Raw genomic sequence first — 10,000 nt, 5'->3', positions numbered from 1 at the left:
TAACTGTTTTCTAACTGCTTGTTTCCTGCCATCATCATTCGTCTCAGCGGCTAATTTATTATTGAATATACTAAGGTACTCCGTCGGTTACGACGACGATGGTTCAAGTTGATCTGATCAACGGAACTGCCTGCTCTTGAAATTAACGTGAAAGTGGCTGAGCACTCCATCTAATCGATTGGCCCCCCTCCCCCAAAATTTGGGCATTGTGCCTAGAGTAGAATAGAATATCAATTTATTTATTCGTCTGTCTTTACGTTCTCAGTTCAAATTTCACCGTGGACGACTTTGCCTTCCATCCTTTCGGGGTCGATAAATTAAATAACAGTTGCATACTGGAGTCGATATAATCGACTGCCCCTCTCCCCAAAATCATTCGGGCCTTGCGCCCTGACAGTTGCATACTGGGGTCGATCTAATCAAATGGCTCCCTCCTCCCAAATTTTGGGCCTTGTGACTAGAATAGAAAAGAATATTAATTAATTCATTATTTCTATACCAAATACGGATTATAAGGGGCAGGTATGGCTGTACGGTTGAGAAGTTTCCTTCGCAACCACATTGCACGCGAGTATTTCATAAATACTCCAAGGACTTACAACCGTGCCGTTCGCATTTAATGGTTGCCATTCAACCACCCTTGTCAGGGATATGGTGAAATAGATCCAACCTTCATAAACTTGTGTATTTTCCTGTGGGTATACAGTAGCTCCACCTGTATTATAGAAAATATCCCTATAATTGTTTATGCATCCATCCATTATTTTCAATTTGAAGATTATAAAAGCTGACCAAATGCGTTCGATTAATCCCTTAAACTATTGACTGACAACTTATTGTCGCTGCGGCAATTGTTGCATAATTAAAATTGCTAAAAACAGCAATTAGCGAAATTAAATTTTTTTCTCTTGTTTTAGGCAACATGTATTTAATATTTTTATTCCTGTAGTATATGTGTGATTGTGTGTGTTTGTGTGTGTGTGTGTGAGGCCTTTTCAATAATCGGAAGTGTTAGACCAGGAAATTTTAATTAATAAAAATTGCCCCTATAGTAATGATACTAATCGTTTAGAAGTATTACAGATCAAAAGATAATTACTAACAAAATTGAACTGTGGGCGATCGGCTTCAGGTGATATATATAGCATTACAGGAAGGAAGTATAAACGTAGGTGCAAAGAGTTGGCTGACAGCGTTGGCTGCGGTCACCATGGAATGGTTCCGCTAACAGCTATTACAGAAATACGTCATTAATGGCTATTAAAATAATGATTTTTAATCCCGATACTAGTCAAATCATTTTCTAATCTATCAAGCGCTATTTAACCGAATTAGATTAGCCATATCCGTGATCGTTCGTAATAACTATTGGAGCATTATGGGGAAAAAAGTATTTATATTTTTTTCACATATGCGCAGGAGTGGCTGTGTGGTAAGTAGCTTGCTTACCAACCACATGATTCCGGGTTCAGTCCCACTGCGTGGCAACTTGGGCAGATATCTTCTACTATAGCCTCGGGCCAACCAAAGACTTGTGAGTGGATTTGGTAGACGGAAACCGAAAGAAGTCCGTCGTATATATGTATATGTAAGTATATATGCATGTGTGTGTATATGTTTGTGTATCTGTGTTTGCCCCCCCCCCCACATCGCTTGACAACCGATGCTGGTGTGTTTATGTCCCCTTCATCTAGCGGTTCGGCAAAAGAGACCGATAGAATAAGTACTAGGCTTACAAAGAATAAGTCCTGGAGTCGATTTCCCCGACTAAAGGCGGTGCTCCAGCATGGCCACAGTCAAATGACTGAAACAAGTAAAAGAGTAAAAGAGTATATAGGCGTATGATGAATGCGTGGTAATGAAACTCGCGTTGTAATCACATTGTCTCACGTTCAGTCCCATTGCAGGACTGGTATCTTCTACTACCGCCCCAGACCGACCAATGCGTTGTGAGTAAATTTGACGGACGGAAAGACCCACGTATATATGTGCGCGTGTGTGCGAGTGAGTCTGTGTGTGCATGCGTGTGTGTGTGTGTTTGCGCGTGCGTGTTTTCTGTACGTGCGAGAATATTTGTGTCTTTGTGTCTGTATTTTGTACCCACCCTTGAAAACCGGTGATGGTTTGCTTACATCGCTGTAATTTAGCTGTTCGACAAAGATGCCGATACAATAAGTGCCGATAGAATTGAAATATACATCAGTTGATTTCTTCAACTACTTCCCTTCAAAGCGGTGCCCCAGTATTGCCTCCATTTAAATAACTGCAGTTACTAACAGACAGATGCCAAGCGAAATAACGCAATTTTTAATTCTATTCAAAGTTATGACAATGTATCTAATAAATACCTCTTTGCTACTATTTACTTACGAATAGGTTTGTTTAAAAGTTCGGCACAATGCCAGCGATTTCCGAGGAGGGTTAAATCGAGGGTATGAATCCTAGTACTCGACTGGTAATTATTCTATCGACCCTGAACGAATGAAAAGTAAATCCGACTTCGGAGGAATTTGAACTCCGAACGTAAAGCCGGACGAAATACCTATTTCTTTATTACCCACAAGGGGCTAAACACCGAAGGGACAAACAAGGACAGACAAATGGATTAAGTCGATTATATCGACCCCCAGGTGCGTAACTGGTACTTATTTAATCGACCCCGAAAGTATGAAAGGCAAAGTCGACTTCGGCGGAATTTGAACTCCGAACGTAAAGCCAGGCGAAATACCTATTTCTTTCTTACCCACAAGGAGATAAACATAGAGGGGACAAACAAGGACAGACATAGGTATCAAGTCGATTATATCGACCCCAGTGTGTTAGTGGTACTTAATTTATCGACCCCGAAAATATGAAAGGCAAAGTCGACTTCGGCAGAATTCGAACTCCGAACGTAAAGCCTGACGAAATGCCACTAAGCAATTTTCCCGACGCTGTAACGATTCTGCAAGCTTGCCGCTTTATTTCCATACTAATATACTGCAATTGAGTTATAAAGCAGTGAGCTGGTAGAATCGCTAGTCTTTGCATCCTGGGTTCGAATCCCACAATGGTCGACTGTGCTTTCATTCTTTCGAGAAATGGTGCTAACCATTTTGTTCAACTTGCTAGTAATTCTACCAGGTCGATTCTTTATGTAGAGAAACCATAATTCTTCCGTAATACAGGCCCAAGGCCCGAAATTATGGTTGCAGGGGTATTGTTGATTGCATCAATCGTAGTGTTCAGCCGATATTTATTTATCAATCCCGAAAAGATGGAAACAGTATTGATTTCAGCGAAATTTTAACTCTGAAAGTGGCGAAAGAAACTCTGCTAAAATATTTAACCATTTTGCTACTGATTCCAGGAGCGCGTTACCTTGTTTAGGGAAATTATGCTTTATCTGTGATGTAGGCCCAAGACCCCAAAAGTAGGCTCAGGCGGTACAGAATAGTTGATTGCATCGATCCCAGAGCTTAATCAGTACTTATTTTGTCGGTGTTTGTGTTCTTAGCTCATATACCGTTGTGGCCGACCTTGCTTTTCATCCTTTCTTGATCGATAAAATAAGTGCCACGTTATCGACTAGGCCCTTTTCTCCAAATTTCCGGCCTTGTGCCTATAACAGAAAGTATATTAATGGATGAAGTTGCTTCATATTTACAACAGCTCAATCCACATGACCTCACATTCACCATGTGGCCTTCACCCCACGTTACTAAAGAGCAGACAGTAAGTATTGCACTGAAGTATTTTCCGAGCAAGGGATCAAGCAACGGGGTTCTATTTGTTGCTCAGCAATTTTAATTGACATTACTCCAAGGATTCATTCTTACGCAGAATAACCAATAATAAATTTATAATCCAAAACAACGATGTGCAGAGGATTTGCAGCAAAAATTAACAAAGAACATGTGCAAACATACAGTTCTATATGCCCAGGGGCATATGGCGTAGTGGTGAATAGCGCGGGCTACTAACCTCAAGATTCCGTGTTCGAGTCGAAGCAGTGGCCTGAACACTAACAATAATAATAATAATAATAATAATAATAAAAATAATAACAACAACATCGGAAAATTCCTTAGGAATGAAACCCCAAGTTCGAAATTTCCTGAAGAAGGCAGGACGGTATATCAGCCGAAACGTTGTGTTAACAACAAACAAGATGAGGACAAATATCCGTCAAATTTAAATAATGTAAATAATGTATGTGCAAACATATTTGCACATACATTATTATGTTAAAGGTATATGTCAAAGTTACGTAAATTTTAACGATAGCAATAATGAGCAGCTGCCTTCATGTAAAACAGCCAAACTTTTAGTAAAAGACTGGAAGACGTTAATCGTAAATATTTTATTGCATAGAATTTTGTATCTTGTATTATAAGAAGACTAGCAGTATCGCCCGGCGTTGCTCGGGTTTGTAAGGGAAATAGCTATATAAGCATTTTTAGAGATGTAAAGTATAATAGCCATCTCAATATGGCTAACCACAAAGGGGGTGGGGGGTGTTACTGTAGCTTTTTACGTTCTGAGATTCAATAATACGTTTTTAGAGAGTTACTTCCCTTATATAAACCGAGCGAAAATGCATTAAAAATACGGAAAAATTATGGAAATTTTTTTTTTTAATCGTAGACTCATCGTAGACGCGCGCTAATACCCAGAAGAGCTCGATATGAATCACGACTATAAGATACCCGGTTTTGGTTAAACTGCAATTTCATATAATGAGATCTCAAAATAGACGAAAGCAATTAATTATATACTGTGCTGCTGCTTTTTCTACTGTTTTTACATGCCTCTAACTTCGCCGTTCGGCAAAAAGGGTCTGACGAAATAAGTTTCAGGCTTAAAACAATTTTAGAGCAATGACTGAAACAATCATCATGGCAATCCCTCAAGGTCGAGGATGATAGTCTTCGCGCAAATTTACTGGTGAGTCCGTAGGTGACCGATAAGACCAATTCTTGCTTGAAAAGATCGGTCGCAGTGCGGCCATCTAGTGCCGGAAGGGAGAGTCACACGTGGTTGTTGTTGGCGCTCTTTCCGTCGTCGTCTTTTCTCCTCCAGCTCTACAGACCTTTTCGACTCGAAAGTCGCCGTTCCCTCATGGATGGTGGTTTTCCAGAGTGGTCTGTTTTTTGCCGTTTCCTCCCAGTCGATGTCACACTTTTTGAGGTTCGTTTTCAGGGAGTCATTGTAGCGTTTCTTCTGGCTTCCTTTTGTGCGCTTGCCGTCTTTGAGTTGGGAGTAGAAGATCTGTTTGGGAAGTCGTTCGTCAGTCATTCTAACCACGTGGCCGCTCCATCTTAGTTGGCCTTTGATGACATAGGCTTCGATGCTGGTCATTTTTGCTTCTCGTAGCACGCTGACGTTTGTTCTTCTGTCTTCCCAGCTGATGTTAAGGGTCTTCCGAAGACAGCGTTGGTGAAATTTCTCGAGCGTTTTCAGGTGGTGACTATACGGGGTCCGGGTTTCGGATGCGTAAAGGAGGGTTGGAATAATGACTGCCCTGTACACCATGAGTTTGGTTTCGGTTCGGATGTCCCGATCAGCAAAACCTCTTGTTCGAAGCTTGCCGAAAGCTGTTCCTGCACACTTCAGACGGTGTTGGATTTCATCGCTGAGGTCTACCTTTGCTGACAGATGGCTCCCAAGGTAGCAGAAATGGTTCACATTTTCCAGTGGAATTCCTTCGAGTTGATTCGATGGCGGGTTGTCAACACGTGCATTGGGAGGAGGTTGGTAGAGTAAGTGAGTCTTCTTGATGTTGATGCTCAGTCCAAGTTTAGTAGGTGCATGATGAAAAGCATTTAGGATCTGTTGGAGGTGATCCTCTCTGTAAGCTGCTACACTGTTGTCGTCGGCATATTGGAACTCTAGCAAGCTTTGCGCCTTTGTCTTTGACGTACCTTTGAGGCGAGCGAGGTTGAAAAGCTTGCCGTCCATTCTGTACGAGATCTCGATGCTAGGTGGAAGGTCATCTCGTATGATGTGCAACACTGTCGCGATAAAGATGGTAAAGAGAGTTGGCACTATCACGCAGTCTCGCTTCACTCCGGAGGTGACTTTAAAGGGCTCAGGACTGCCTCTGTCGGTCTGGACTCTGGCGTGCATATTGTCGTGGAGGAGTTTGAAGATCCGGATGAACTTATCTGGGCATCCATACTGGGCGAGAATATCCCAGAGGAGCCCTCGCGAGACACGATCAAAGGCTTTGGATAGGTCGATAAAGGCCAAATAGAGCGGTTGGTGTTGCTCACGACATTTTTCTTGTAGCTGTCGCAGCGTGAAGATCATGTCGGTTGTGCTTCGTGATGGCCTAAAGCCGGTCTGCGTCTCAGGAAGGATCCTCTCTGACAGCGTTTTGAGGCGGTTGTTCAGGATTCGAGCGAGAGAATAATCTTTGGCCTCTTTAGGAACCATGTCAAGTATGCTTTTGTCGATGGTAGCCTTGTGACTGAGGAGGTCATCGAAGTGTTCTCTCCATCTGTCTCCTATTTCAGTGTTGCTTTTCAGGATGGTCGCTCCGTCTTTCACTTTTGGTCGGAGTTTGATTTTCATGGTGGAGGCGATGAGGCGATGATCTGTCCAACACTCATCTGCTCCAGTGGCGGCTCTGGTGAGCAACACATCTTGCTGGTCTCGGGATCTCACGATGATATAGTCGATGAGATGTCATTTTTTTTATCTTGGATGCTGCCATGAGACCTTATATCGATTATTCTGGCGAAAAAGGGTGTTGGTTATCAGCAGGTTATGTTCAGCACATTTAGTGAGTAGCAGAGTTCCATTGGCATTGACTTTTCCCACTCCTTCCTTTCCGATGGTTCCTGTCCAGAGTTCACGATCTCTCCCAACTCTGGCGTTGAAATATCCCAGGAGAATGATCTTCTCGTCCTTTGGGACGGTAGAGAGAATGCTATCAAGCTGGCTGTAAAACTCTTCCCTGACTAAATCCTCCGCTGATGATAGTTGCGTGCTGACTTTTGACAAGCTGGATTCGGAGGGTCATGATCGTGCGGACATTCCGATGGGCTGCCCTGTCAGTTTGGATAGAATGGTGTTTCGTATTGCAAAAACCACACCATGGATCCGTTGATGGTCGGGATTGTAACCTTCCTTTCCAGAAAAAGGTGTATTGACCGCCTTCTTCTCTCAGCCGGCCTTCTCCGGCTCTCCGGGTTTCAGTGAGAGCTACGATGTCAAAATTGAATCGATGGAGTTCCCGGGCGATGATTGCAGTTCGCCTTTCGGGTCCGTCTGAGTTGGTGTTATCTATGAGAGTCCTGACATTCCAGGTCCCGAATTTCAGCGTTGCGTATCTTGATCTTGACTTTCGATCGCATGATGGTGATCCCTCTGGACGCGGTTTTCCAGAGAGGATTGGGGTGAAGCAGACTATGTTTAGGTCACCTTTTCTAGCCCCTTCCCAATTCAGGGTGAGCAGAGTGGATCCTAAACAGGGCTGCTCAGTCGTGGATACTGCTGCCAAACATCTTCCCTGCTTCTTCCGAAAGATAGAGCGACTGAATCATGTAACCACTGCATCCGTGCCGGTTCTGCACTAGGAGCCTCCAGCCTTCACGAGCCTGCTCCCGTCATCCATCGCCGATCGGCGAAAGACTTGGAAAGAATAAGAAGAGTGGTGGCGAAGACGCCTGTGCGTGAAATGTTTTAACGTGTGCTTGTGATCGCACGCCCAGTAAAGCACACGTAAACTTGACAGACCACCAACTTGACCCAATGGCAAGGTAAACCGAGACGATTGGAGTCGATGGTCTGCTGCAGCCTTCGTCCGCCTTCACAGCCGTTGAGTTGTTAAGGCAACTTCATCCGCCTGTTCCACCGTTGAGGACTTGATGACTGTCATAGCCCCGTGTGCACAGCTGGCTTGCTGTGCTCGCGTTGCCCAGTCTGCACCCCGTGGAGGAGGGGTTGAAATTTTGCAGACCGACGTATAAAAGGTACGTATATATATATGCATATACTGAAACAATAAAGATAAAAGGTACGTGTACCTGTATATACATATACACATATATACATACACACACACACACATATATATATATATATATATATAGAGAGAGAGAGAGAGAGAGAGATAGATAGATACATACATACATACATACATACATACATACATACATACATTCATACATAAATACAGGTACACACATACCAGAACAAGTAGAGAAAGTATCGCATCTCAGTAGGCGGCACCTCGGGCAAGTGTTCCCTCCCTCGTCCCGAGGCAAGCAAATTCTTGTGTGTCAATATGGTAAGCAGAAACTGAAAGAAGCCCTTTTGTGCAAATATGTTTATTTGTGTGCGTGTGTGTTTGTTGTTGTTATTTTTGTTGTTGCTGCCAATGTATGTGTGTGTGTTTATAAATAATAAAATATATGTATACATCAATGCATGGATATGTATGTGTAGTTAGATAGATAGATAGATTGATGGTATATGTATATATATATATGTATATCTGTATACACAAATGAGTAAATACTTATGAGTGTGTGTGCTTGTGTTCGACAGCACCATCGTTTGACCAAAGATGTTGGTTTGTTTACATCACTGTAACTTATCCGTTCGGCAAAGAGTACCCGATGGAATAAGTATATGGTTTAAAAATGAATTCCAGGGTCGATTTGTGTGACCAAACACTTTAGGGTGTTGCTCCAGCACAGCCATATTCCAACGAGTGAATAAAAAAATACAAGATATATATGTGTGTGTCTACATGTATATATATATATATATATATATATATATATATATATATACATATATACATATATACATACATATATACATACATATATATATATATATATACATATATTTGTATGTAAGTATGACTGTCTAAATTAAGCAATATTAATTAATTAAGACTACACCTATAGCAATAACGAATGAGACCAATCGTTGTTCTGATGAATTCATTCATGAAAATATAATTGTTTTCCTTACTGAACTATCACAGTTTGTACTATGTTGACGCCTACGTATATTACCTTTATCCTGTTCGACTGTGTACTAACATAACATCATCGGACGAATAAAAAGACGTAGGCGTCAGGCGTGGGCTGTAAGCGTTTGTCGCGGACATAACGGAATGTCTTCCTTAACAAGCGTGACCGAAATATATTATTCACGGATATAGTAAAATTTTCTGTTGATTTACAAGTAAAAGTATGTTCTCCGTCTATCAATATCTATTCAACCGAACGAGATTAATAATATCCGTGATCGTTCGTAATAATTATTGGAGCATCATAGCAACGCAAATAATGTTATTTATTTATACATAACAGTATTTTAAAATCCATTGCCAGTTCTAAGAGTGTATTTATAACAATTTCCTCCTGTTTATTTAGCCGCTATTTCCCTGCTAACATATACCGCTGAGTTATTAATTTATTATTAAATATATTCATGATACTCTAAATGTTTAATTCTGTGAATAAATCTCATGTTTCCTCCGTTCCTGTAAAGCATAGACAATATTGCCAATTCGTGCCAGGTTTTTTATTAGTTTTACTAACACTAAATCAATAATATATCTTTCTCACTTTCTCTCTATCTTTCATTATCACTTACCTCACAAGCACTCGATTATACCTACACACACAGACAAACACACTCACAGAGACAAACTCACACACACATACAAGCTCACACACACAGACAAACTCACACACATAGACAAACACACACACACACATGCACCGAGCGAGAGAGGCTCATGTGAACACTGCCGCTTAAGAAGAGAGCCTTAGGCCACCTTGCGTATCGTTAGCTAATTTGGCGCCTACATGTGACCCGCCACCAACAGCATCCAATTCCGCATGAAACCACAATCTAACCTCATAAAAAGTAACATTCTAGATAATATATTCCTAATTACGGTATGCCTTGAGAACATAATTTGAAAAATATGGTTACCGATGTGTATATCGATTGAACACTTTGCTATCATTCCCTCTGACTGTCTTCTTCT

Source organism: Octopus sinensis, linkage group LG12 (assembly GCF_006345805.1).
Source record: "Octopus sinensis linkage group LG12, ASM634580v1, whole genome shotgun sequence".
NCBI classification, from domain to species: domain Eukaryota; kingdom Metazoa; phylum Mollusca; class Cephalopoda; order Octopoda; family Octopodidae; genus Octopus; species Octopus sinensis.
The sequence above is the reverse complement of the archived record's forward strand: the minus strand, read 5'-3'. Positions refer to the sequence as shown.